At 30.5% G+C, this 10,213-nt stretch overlaps 1 long non-coding RNA gene across 1 annotated transcript; it reads left to right on the top strand.

Annotated features, from left to right (window-relative positions):
- The first annotated feature begins 3,373 nt into the window (after positions 1–3,373).
- LOC114187213 (uncharacterized) lies at positions 3,374–4,923 on the top strand. Its single transcript, XR_003605210.2, has 2 exons — positions 3,374–3,643; positions 4,015–4,923. It is a non-coding gene; the product is annotated as an uncharacterized LOC114187213 (long non-coding RNA).
- The last annotated feature ends 5,290 nt before the right edge of the window (positions 4,924–10,213 follow it).

The following is a 10,213-nucleotide window of genomic DNA, read 5'->3' as shown; positions in this document are numbered from 1 at the left end:
ATGTCCAGTCTCGGACTTGCTTGATAATTAATTATTGTTCTTAAATAAATTTTTATTATTATGTTTAGTCTCAGACTTACTTAATAATTTAATATTTTTCTTAAATAAATTTTAATCATCATGTCTAGTCTTGGACTTGCTTAATAATATTTCTCGAATTCACTTAATAAATAATACTTATACATTAAAATTTTAAAAAAAATAAGATTAATCAAATTGAAGTTTATAATAATTTGTTTTTAAATAAGATCTATGTAACCCCGATTTCCCATTTTGAATGAGAATACATAGGAGTAAGGTCAAACACCTTGTCGTGTCCAAATATAAAATTTAAAAAATGTTTTCTTCATTCATATTAGGATGTTTTGTTTCACTTTTGAAAAAAACAAATATTTTAAAACTACATTGGTTTCACACACTTAATTAAAGGGAACCGTCTTAGGACAGACGTTTGGGGTGCTAATACATTCTCCACACGTAACCAACTCCCAAACCTGATCCGATTTTGCAAACCATTTTTTTTTAGGTTTTCCATAGTTTTCCAAAATTATGGTGGCGACTGTCATTTATTAAATTTATATTTTAAAATGATGTTTTTTTCATGTTCACCGTCTCGTCGCAATTTTTTTCGGAGGTTGCGACAAATTGCATTTATATCAAATAAATATTTATTTAATTATTTAATTTTCCCGAGTCTTACACTCGTCGCTATATCAGAAACAATAATTTGCCTTTTTTTTGTTTTTAAGTGATTTGTACTTGTATCATCCCTTTCGAGATGCCACGTGTAAATTTTTCAAACTTCAAAACGCAACCAATGATACCATCCTATTAAATAGGAATTTTTCAAATAATTTTAGTGCAAAACAATACTTGTCGGAATATTAATCTGAAATAACTTTATTCCTCAAAACAAAACGTGGATCAACCCACCAACTGAGTTAAACTATCAACATAAGTCTTAATAAAAATCCTTCAAGTTCAAAACTTGCAACAACTAATTATTACATTTATTTAAAATAAATTTTCAAAAATTTAAAGGAAAGTCCCCAAAAGCATTCCCACGAGCTCCTCACATCTAAGCTTCTTCAATTGTATTTACGTCATCATCTACTCCCGTATAACCTAAGTTATATGATCATCGTAGGTGGAAATCACAACTACAAACATGCAATGGTGATCTAACCATGTCACATACCACATAACAATGCATATCAATATACAACTCACCTAACATCATCATAATATAACATCACTCGTTCGAGATATCAACTACCACATGTTCTAAAAATCACAACATGTACCCAACAACATATTACCACCAAGTAATATTAAACGAAAAACATGATCACATGATTAACGACTCAACCAAAACTCACACGTAATTTACCAAAGATGTCACTTCCCATTACTCTCACATCGAGCCCCGACAAAGTATAACTCTTCCCATTACTCAGATCAAGAGCCCTGACGAAGTATACAACTTTCATAATTAACCACCCAACCAAATCTCATACACAATTTACCAAAGATGTCCCTTCCCATTACTCTCATAGCAAGCCCCGATGAAGTATACAACTTCTCATTACTCATATCAAGAGCCCAAATGAAGTATACAGCTTTACATTACTCTTATTGAGCCCTTGCAAAGTTTACAACTTCTCATTAATCTTATCGAGCCCTGGTGAAGTTTGCAACTTCCCACAACTGATATCGAGCCTTGACGATGTGTACAACTTCCCATTACTCTTATCAAGAGCCCAAGCCAAGTGTACCTTTGGTACAATTGTAAAAATACTTTTCACAACATTCATATCTAAGTATACACTATCTCATCATGATCAGGCATTAATCAACAATCACATGATTATCCACTTGCATGATCAATAAACACACAGGCACATCAAGGCATCATCCTCACATGTATCATAACACATTAACAACATACAATCCTCATCATGCCCAACATCCAATAGACTACAAACTAAGCCTATCACAATTTTTCACAACAAAATACCAACACAATACTACCATGAAAAACTAGAAATCATGTGTGACATATAACTCCAACAACATACCTTCAAACTAAGATCACACCATTCAAACTAAGGAACGACATGTTATGGACCAATTGTCAAAATTTCAGCCAAATCCAATAGTTAACGAACTGGAAAACTCAGTTTAAAGAAAACTGCGCAAACTAGAAAAAAAGTAACGCCTAGCACCAAAAGCCAGCACTCAACGCCAGACATCTCGTAAAGCAGGTTGCTCAGTACCCAGAATCAACACTCAACGCTAGACCTCTCATAAAAATGCCTAGAACCATTGCTTAGTGTCCAATGAGGCGCAAACACACCTAGAAATACGAAAAATAATGTATTTACATTATTTGGTCATCTTAAGGCACACAAACATCATGGAACATTAAAATTCATTCAACATACACACAATTTCACAATATTCTAATCCTTACCTTCCAAACTTCCATTTCGTGCACCGATTTCACCAATACAACACCACCAATGCAGTCAAGCACTAAGCTTAACCATTCCTTAACACGGCCTCATGAACTTTTATTATTATTGAACTTTTACTACACCAAAAAGAATCCAAAACAATTACACTCCTTAGAAAAACATATTCGCTTCATACACCTTTCACCAAAAATAAATCAAAATTAACCCAATTAATTTCTAGCTTAAATGCAACTATATGCCTCACAATTTAATTCCAACTTCCCTCATGCATCATTCCTCAATCTTTATTTCACAAAATTCAAGCAGAATAGTGCAAAAGTTTGTCTTCTTAAAAGATATCACTTAAACCATCAAATTTGAATATTCACTCATAGAAAGAATGCCACATATCTTTAACCCTATCATAATTCTAGCAGAAAAAAAATATAGCTTCCCTTACACTTCCATGGTGCCCATACCACCCAATACATGTCCATCAACACAATAATACACCAAAAACACAAACTTCTTTTACTCCCAAAAAGAATCACATGCGGTGAATAGAAGTTTTCTAGAGAAAAACATTATTGAAGGTTTACTACAACATTTTTTACTTTAAGAAACATTAAATTTGTCTACAGGTAGAAAAGTGTTGCCTAAACATGGAAAAAAGAACACTTTTATCAGCGTAGTTTAATGAGTATCAAAGGTAATTATTTTCAAGATGTAGATAATTTATACCACATTTATCTAAAATGTTGCCTAATATATTAAAACGTTGCTTAAAATAAATTAAGAAATTTTAATTTTAACTAAAAATTTATAGACTCTGAAAAATGCCAAAAAATAATTTTTCCATCTTATTGAAAAGTATATACTGCGCCAAAACTAAAAATACAAACTAAGACACCCTAAAAACTAAATACAAAAGCTTATACTCTGCGACCAAACTAAAACCCTGAAACACTTTTCATTTCCATCCTACGAACTGCATTGTAGAAAACGTAAAGCCAATGTCGCCTAGTCTTTCGCTTTCGTCGTGGTCACTGATTGAAAGAGCTCAAAGTCGCGCTTCTGGCTCTTCGTGGTCGCTCTTAATCATCGTTGGGTCCCTTCTTCGAGGCAGCTCTTCAACATAGTCTCCTTCTTGTCGACGTTGGTGCTCTTCTCATCATGGTTGTGCTTAAGTAAGTATATCACTCTACCTAACGCTCTTCTTGGGTACATATAACTTAGATTTTTGTTTTTGTGAGTTAATTTTATTGAATATTGGTTTGATTTTGTATTTTGTCACTATCCCTTTTTTGTCTATAATCTAGGGTTATTTTGTTTGTGTTTGGATTTTATCGTTTGATTCTATTGGTTTTCCTTTTTCTGTTTGTAGTCTGGGTTAATTTTACTCAATCCACCTATTTGTTGAAATAAAGTGATATAGACAAAGCATACATGTGCACAGTTGTGGTTTTTCCAGTTAGCTTTTAGTCTTGACTTTGCTTTTGTATAGCTTTCAGTTTGCTAAAATTGACATTATTTTACTAATTTGGTTCAAACTTTGTAGGAAATAGTTCTCTTTGTGAGAATCTGATTGCTATTGAAAATTAGCAAGTTAAAGTGAGTGAACAATCTAACTTTTTAGATGACACACTTCTCCAATCCTCGAAGAACTAATGAATGATTGTATATTTACGTTTTTTAGTGATAAAATTTATACTGCAACAATTACCCAAGCAAGGTTAGTTTTTTCTCTATCATTGGACACCCTATGCATTAGTGATTTGCAGAGTATCTGGATATGAAACTATAAATGTTACATGTTTGGTTCCTTACTAAATCTCAAGTGCATTAAGCATTCTAGGGTTCAATATCTTCCGAATACCCATCCCTCGTTTTATAGATAGAATTATGCTATAGGGCTTTCGTGCTAATTGAGTGTGAATTGATTAAGTAAAAGAAATATCTAAATACATGTGATCTTGAATTTTGGCTTAGAAATTAGTGTCGCTGGATCACCGGAAGGAAAGTCAACAAGTAAGTCTTTAGGTCATGGATATATAGTTTGGCTTTTGATGACTTATTATATTTGTTTCTTCAATGCATGTGGTGTGTATAATTTGTTTGCCTTTCCCTCATAGTGCAATTTCTCTAGATTAAGATTTGGTCCAGACTTGGTGAATATTATCAAGGAAGCCTCAAGCAAGATTTTGTGAATTCTTCAGTTTGCAAGTAATATATATATATATATATGTCATTCTCTCTTATTGACTCCTTCAATATGGCATTGAATCTTATTGTGTATGCAAGTACTGCCCATATATAATCCTTGAGACGTGGATTGACGCCCACATGTAATATTTGAGACGTGGATTGCCTGTTTTGATTCTCCCTCTTATATTCTTTTTCTGATTATGGCCATCTATTCCCACATGGCCATTAGTCATTACATATTCATATTCTTTTATTTGTTTCATTTGTCCTTTTTTATTTTTACTTGTTAGTACATGCATATATTTACAACTACATTTACGTTTAATACATTTCTAAACACCTCTGAGCTATGTCAACACCCACCCAATTTTGTTCGGCTAAATAAATAATAGAATAAATAATAATAATTTGTTTTTTCAAAAAAATAAAAAAAATAAAAAAAGTAAATGATTTTTTTCTTTGGTTATTTCTTTGTCTAAATAATAATAATAAATAAATAAATAAAAAGATAAAAAGGAGACTGTTTTAATTTTTTATGTATTTTCTTTTGTGCTTAGTTTCTATTTTAGTCCAAAATACTCTGTACACCCACACTGTTTTTTCTTGCAACTAACAGCAGCCCAAAATTTAATTTTCTCACCCTCACTCTATGTTTTGTCGTTTCTGCTCCAAATCAAGAAGTTAGTTTAATAATTAGAAATAGGATTTGTTCTAATATTTAGAATCATTTACTCTGATTTTATGACACCTCCCTTTCCAGATGAGGAAAATAATAATATGTTTATCAAAAATATCTTTTTTCTTAATAAGACGAACCTTTTTACGAGATTACATTAGATTTAATTTGTTGTGTATATAAACCCATCAAGAAAAAAGAATAGAGTATTTTTTTTCCTTACCTTAAGAGACCTCTCTTAGAAAAACCCAAAACCGACGGTTCATCTTGATCTTGAGTTCTTTTCCATAATCTTAAGCACCAAAACCCCACTCCCACATTTCCGAAATTACTCATTCAATCACCCCTTCTTGCTGCCAGCTTCATCGAGAGGTTTGTTTTTGTGGCAAATTTTGTTTGGTGCGTTTCTTCCGGGGAAGAGTATTGGTAAAATTGTATTAATCTTCATCTACATTGAGAATGATTTGATTTTGGTCTTCGATGTTTTTACCGTAGTTGTTAGTGCATACATGATTTTTCGAAGCCTATAACCATTTAATCATTTGTTTTATTATTTAAAACCCTTTAAATCTAAAAGCTTGATTGAATTCAAAGTGTAATGGCAATTTTGAAAAGTGACACAAGTTTAGTTGTATTTTCTAATTCAATCAAAATGATGATAAATAGGTGGGTCCTGTTTTTTAAGTATATGTCTGTATATCGTTCATATATTTGAAAAAGAATAATACATTGATGTGGGTTTTGGTGCTGAACGCTTATATTTTAAAATGGTCCATATTATAATCAATTTCTATAATGACTTTCGTTTCTAAGTAAATAATTAAAATTCGCTTTTAAAAAGAAATACTATAATGATTGTCCACATCAACTTAGTATTTTATTCTCTTTTTTTTGTTTTTTTAAATAAATAATAATAATAAAATATGTTTTTAAAATCATCATATGCATCGGTCTCGTATTTAATGTTTTTGTTTTATTCAACATATTTCCGAAAATTTAAAATATCAACATTTCACTCAAAAAAAAAAAAATAATCAAGTTTTTTTCAATTTCTTTTTTTCTAAAAGTTTTTTAAAAGAACTACGTGACTCTGATTCTTCATTATGAATGGAGATAAGTAGAAGCAAGGAGTAATCCTTGTTGGGCCCAAAAAACAATTTTTTTTTGTTTCTTTTGAATTTTCTTTGTCTTCTTTATTTATCTATTTATTTATTTTTTATTTTGGAAAATAAATATTTAAAGAAGAGAACATCCATTTATATTTTAATTAAAGATACTGTCTTATGATAGACGTGGTAGGGTGCTAACACCTCCTCTATGCGTAACCAACTCCCATACCTCAAATCTGTTTTCGTAGACCTTACTCTTTTTTTTATGGTTTTCCATAGTTTCCTATAATAACTATGATGACGACTCCAAACCTCTTTTTTTTATCTTTGGTTTTTGGTTCGTCGTCGCGATTTCGATTACGACAAGCTATAATAATCATGATTTCTTGGTTCATTTTTACTGCTTTTTTAGAATATAAGGACAGGTCAATGAGACTAATCCTATATGCAGGAACTTTAATTTTAGTACTCTGTATCTTTTTTATAAGCAAACGTTTTAAGAGGGAAAACAGAGTTACAGAAGCAAGATGATAAGAAATCCTCAAAAACTGTCAAGAATAAAAGGGGAAAAAAAAGAAACATGTAACAACATGACAATCTCTCTACATCTACCAAAAGCACCAAAAAGAGCATTAGTTGTATAACATCTTTACTTTATATATTTATTTACATGCTTTTTCTTTCACTTTGTCTTGTTCTTTTCAATATGACGGATAACCCAATGATAAAAGAAGACTATATATAGATGAATTACTGTCTTTTTTAAGTCACTTTGAGAGAGCTTTATTTCTTTTTGGAAATTCTTTGAAGCATAGATGTTTGGTGTAGGAGGAATATAAGCAAATGTCAATTTCTTTATTTTCCGTTTTCTTAGCTTTTTATAGCTATATGTCAAATACTTATTTTCTTACTTTTTTCTTTTCGTGTATTTGCTTTTTTGTATATATATTTTTTTTTCACAAAAAATGGGCAATGGATGGTCTTAATTAACGTTGCCAAGGGAAGTGCTACCATGCCACCTGATTTGTCTAAGTATCCTGTTGATTTTGTTGCTATCTCATTTTGTCTACTTCGAAAACTAAAGTTTTTTTTTGTGTTTTTGTTAGCTTTTTGGCTATCCAACTAGGCTTAGAGAACAAGAGATATGGGTATTCAATATGAAATTTATTTCTCACATATTAGGAGCTATTAGTTAACAACCCACCAACTACCTAACTAACATAGAACAACTAAATTATTTAAGACACTCCCCTTAATTCATATTAGTAGTAGACAATACTCTTGTCTTCTCTGTAATCAGCTTGAATTTGTCATCCTTTAGAGGCTTTGCTAAAATGTCAGCCATCAGTTCAATAGTATTACAATATTTTACCTCCAACTTTCCTTTAGTGACTTGATTCCTTAGTAAGTGAAATTTTGTCTCTATATGCTTGCTCCTTCCATGAGCAATAGGATGTTTAGCCAAGCTAAGAGCTGTCTTGCTGTCTACTAGAATCTCCATTAAACACACTCACAAACTAGAGAAGAAAAAGGAAAAAGGACAAAAGATGGGTACTAAATCTGAAATTTATTTCTCAGTCATATGTATGACCATAAGGAAAAAGGACAAGAGATGTTATTACACTACTTCAACCATATTCTGAATTTTGTTGCCATAGGTTCATGCATATTATCATGTAGTTTTAGATATTGCACCATCTAATTCTGCATTTATGCTATCAAAGTGCATCTTGCATCTCCATTCCTGCATAATTAAACGAGTTGCTTATCATTGTGTTAATCATGATTTCACCACTCTGCATTAACATGTTCTGCATTCACACTTGTAAAGTGACCATGATTACACGTCTGTAGTAGTTAGGTGTTGATTTTGTGCTTTAGTTTCTTCCTTTCAGTTGTATGAGTTAGAGCATGATTCATATTTCCTTATCACTCTTGGATTGAGCAAAGCATGGGGTTCTTGTGTTAATACGAGGAGTGGACTTGCATTATTATTGTTTTAGTAGTTGGGACTTGCATTATTATTGTTTTAGTAGTTGGGATTTAGGATAAATTGAACTTTTTTTCTTTTGTTAGAAAATGTTGATGAAGATCAAGAGGATGAAGATTGATAAAAAAACTAAATGTTATATAAAGATGAAGATGAAGAGGAATGAAAGTGTAGTCAAGATAAATTATACTTTTTGTTTTCTTTTTTTTTTGGATAACATGATACTTTTTAATTAGTTGTAAATACTTTTACTTATGAAACGATAGACAACATTATAATACAATTTTGCAATATATGAAAATTTTCAATTCCATTATATATTATAAGTGTCTAATTTAATTTATTATATTTTATTTCTACTATTTTAGTAGAATAAATTTATTTTAATTATTACCTTTTAAATAAAATTATTTATATCTCATTTAAAATAGCATTGTCTAAATTTATAAATAAAATTAAAATTATATTTTAAAATTATTTTTCATGATTCCACTTTTATAAGTCTTGTTTAAACAAATTTATTTTGTATCACCACACTTTCATAAATGTGACCTATAGAAATAAGCAATACAATACAAAAAAATCCGTTGAATTATATTGGTATGGAATTGTTGCATATTGGAAAATCTTAGGCAACATTTTTTAATTGTTGCATAGTAGGCAACGGTTTTTTAAATTGTTGCATATTAGGCAATGGTTTTTTAATTTCCTGGCCTAAACAATAAAAAATTGTTGTCTCTAGTATAGGCCATGACTACCTATACAACGACTATAAATTCGTTGCCAATTCGTCGTTTAATGTTAATAAAAAATTGTTGCCTCTAATATAAACAATCACGTAACAATTTATATATATCCTTTCATTTAAGCAAAATTGAAATTGAATAACTTTTGTCATGGGTCCATACTCATATGCACACATGAGATCAATATCAGAGTATATTGTCATTCAACTCCAAAATAATGCATTGAAGTATGTAAATGACCATTAAATTATTTTAGTTCTAGGTGCACTAGCTCGTTTAAACTCTCATATATCCATCAAGATGTGATAATGCATATCTTTGAATTTTTATATCAATAAAAGTTTGGTGAATTGAATGGTATAACTCTCATATTGTGTTTAGGATTTGTGTGTGAATGGGGAACGAATGATGGCATTCTGTAAATCGGATACATGGAATGTGCATGCAGAAGTTATCAAAGTAAAGAAAAAAATTATTTCCATGTCATTATCCACAATTTTTTGAATAAAATGTGATATTATAATAAAATACTTAATGTAGAAAAGGTATAAAGTGTCAAGATAACACTCCTTAAATGTATTTCAAAATTTAGATCATAAATGCTCATGGTAGTATGAGTAAGATGATTGACACTAATAATGAATTATCTTTACGCAAGGTAATCATAGTATAAAATGTGGAGACATGATAAAGTTTTACCTAGATTTCATGTGCGCCAAATGTTTTTACCAAAAATTTACCTAATTGATCAGAGATAAATTAGTCTAATCTCCAAAACAGGTGTGAGCTCTGATCTACAAAAAGGAGGAAGTTCACTTGCAAAGACTCTAACGCTAAGTCAGTAAAGAGTATTTTTGTGAGTATGAGAGTAAAAAATGAGTATTGAATAAGATTACTCTCGATGACAGATTAACAAATATAATAACTAGATTCAGAGTATTATAAATTGAATTATGTTTATATTATCATAAATATCATCTTTACCTCGGTGTTAATATTTCATATAGATCTCACACTTGGATCTCATGTTT

This window comes from Vigna unguiculata, chromosome 6 (assembly GCF_037176805.1).
Source record: "Vigna unguiculata cultivar grain cowpea cultivar isolate G323 ecotype 2 chromosome 6, ASM3717680v1, whole genome shotgun sequence".
Lineage (NCBI taxonomy): Eukaryota > Viridiplantae > Streptophyta > Magnoliopsida > Fabales > Fabaceae > Vigna > Vigna unguiculata.
This window is presented reverse-complemented; position numbering and strand designations above follow the sequence as displayed.